The sequence below is a fragment of the Chenopodium album genome, chromosome 3 (genome assembly GCF_948465745.1).
Source record: "Chenopodium album chromosome 3, dcCheAlbu1.1, whole genome shotgun sequence".
Lineage (NCBI taxonomy): Eukaryota > Viridiplantae > Streptophyta > Magnoliopsida > Caryophyllales > Amaranthaceae > Chenopodium > Chenopodium album.
Window position 1 is genome coordinate 37,750,369 of NC_137836.1, and position 2,502 is coordinate 37,752,870.

A 2,502-nucleotide genomic window follows, 5' to 3' on the forward strand; every position below is an offset into this window, starting at 1 on the left:
GATATTTGCTTTGAGTTTTTGTATGCGTAGGATAAGAGGAAGGACTTTAGTGCCATTTGATCCGGAAATAGAGAGAACAATAACAAGGATAAGGGTTGCTAATCGTTCTTTGAGTCCAAGCTCTCCATGAGAAGAAATTCGCCAAAAAAAAGAAGAGGAGGATCAAGTAAGCATGGGAGATAATCCAAGAGTTGCTTTGAAGGAGTTGGGAACTCCCGGTGCACATAGGTTTTAAAGTGGGATTGCATTGCCAACAACACCGGCGAACGACTTTGAAATAAGACCGGCTATGATCACTTTGATCAAAAGGAGACAATTTAGTAGGGCTAAGATTGAAAGTCCGCTAAACCATTTCAAAGAGTTCGAGAAGTATTGTAACACTATTAAAGTGAATGGTGTTTCTCAAGAGTTTATCCGGCTCAAGTTGTTCCCCTTTTCTCTCATAGGTCGAGCCTTGAAATGGTTAGACAAGGAGGTCAAGCCGAATTCTCTTAGAAAATGGGATGAAGTTACCAAGGAATTCTTGTCTAGGTTCTACCCCCAAAAGAAAACGACGAAGGCAAGGACTTTAATCCAAAGTTTCAAGCAAAAACCTAGTGAGAGCTTGTATGAAGCTTGGGAAAGGTATAAGGAGTATCAAAGAGAATGTCCCCATCATGGCATCCCAACCTATCAAATCATTCAAATTTTCTATGGAGGGTTGAGTCCTCAAGGCAAATCATGTCTTGATGCGGGAGCTGGAGGCCTTATCATGAACAAAACCGAAGAAGAGGTTCTGGACATTATAGAAGATGTGGTTCGCCATTATATGGATTGGCAAGAAGGAGAAAGAGAGTCTTCAAGCAAGAATGGATCAACGGTTTATTCGGTTGATCACCTTAATGCCATCAACAATCTATCCTCTCAAATTACAAGTTTGGGAAAGGAGATGACAACAATCAAGGCCAAGCTTGAGAGTGCAACTTCCCATGCACAAGGTCATCCCTCCCACATTAAAGGGAGAGGTACATCTTCTAACTCTACTCCTCCTTCTACTTCTAACAATATGCCCAATGGATGCTTATTTTGTCATATTTGTGGGTCTTATGACCATGATGCTTCTACTTGTTCAAATGGGTTTGAAAATCTTGATGATGGTGAGAGTAGTGAATGTGAACATGTGAATTTTGTCTCAAACAATAACAATGGTCAAAGGTTTGATGGACCAAGAAACTTTGGAAATAGAAATTCTCACCAACAAGGTTGATTTGATAACTATAACAATGGTAATTATAGGAACCAAGGAAACCAAGGTTTCCGAGGCAACTATAATAACCAAGGTTATGGTAATCAAAACCAAGGCCAAGGGTATGGAAATCAAAGCCAATCTCAAGGCTTTGGTGGCCAAAACCAAAATTTTGGCAACAATCAAAATCGAGGCAATTGGAACAATCAAAATAGGGGGAATTTTCAAAACAACCAAAGGGGACCCCCACTCGGATTCGGTCCAAAACCTCAAGGTGTTGGCAAAAATTCCTATTCTCAATCATCCAAGTCCAATTTGGAGGAGATAATTGAAAATCAAACAAAAATCTTGAATACCTATATGGTGGTGAGCGATAAGAAATTTAATGAGATCATGACACATAACAAAATTCTTGAGACACAAATCACACAACTAGAAAACACCTTGAAAGATTGTGTTAGTCCTTCATTGCCTTCTCAAGGAGTTGATCCTAAGAAACCCAGTTTATTCCATCACCACAAGGAGTGGAAGAGTTCTTCAAGAGAGAGTTTCTAGGGATTGTGAGGAGGATAAGAAGAAGAGTGTTTCAAGTGAGCAAAAAGAGGAAGATGTGTCAAAAGATATGAGCAAAGAAGAGAGCCATGAGAAAAAGAAGAGTGTTGAGAGAAAGCAAGAGGAAGTGAGAAAACCCGACCTTCCATATCCCCAAAAGTTTATGAGGAACAAATTAGATGAACAATTTGGGAGATTTCTTGATATGTTGAAGGAGGTCCATCTTTCTATCCCTCTTACCAAAGCCATGACCCAATTGCCTAGATATTCCAAATTCCTTAAGGATATCTTGAGTGGCAAGAGAGATTGTAATGAGATAGATTCGGTAGAGCTTGGTGAGTGTTGTAGTGCTTTGATTCACAATGACCTCCCCAAGAAGATGAAAGATCCGGGTAATTTCTCCATTCCTTGCAAAATTAAGAATAAGTTGTTTGAGAATGCTTTGTGTTTCGGGGGTTTTTGTCCCTCGGGAGAGTTACAACACTGAAACTGGATCCAACTGAGGATGCCTGTACCTGCAAAGCAAACGGACCGCCGGATGGTCGGTGGTCCGCCTCCGAAGACTAAGTCAGTAAATATTCGGAGATAAAACGTGCGGAAGTAAAGTTATCTGCTTGAATTCCAAGCTCAGGTAAAGTGCTGTGTGTTCCTTGAAAACGACAGCTCTGTGGTAAGTGACGTATTGTCTCGTATTGTGTGTCAAAAATTCTCTCTCTTTTTTCGTG

At 40.4% G+C, this 2,502-nt stretch overlaps 1 non-coding gene across 1 annotated transcript; it reads right to left on the bottom strand.

Moving 5' to 3' along the window:
* Window positions 1–557: 557 nt before the first annotated feature.
* Window positions 558–663, bottom strand: LOC145625738 (small nucleolar RNA R71). The gene has a single exon (XR_014110644.1). It is a non-coding gene; the product is annotated as a small nucleolar RNA R71 (small nucleolar RNA).
* Window positions 664–2,502: the final 1,839 nt, after the last annotated feature.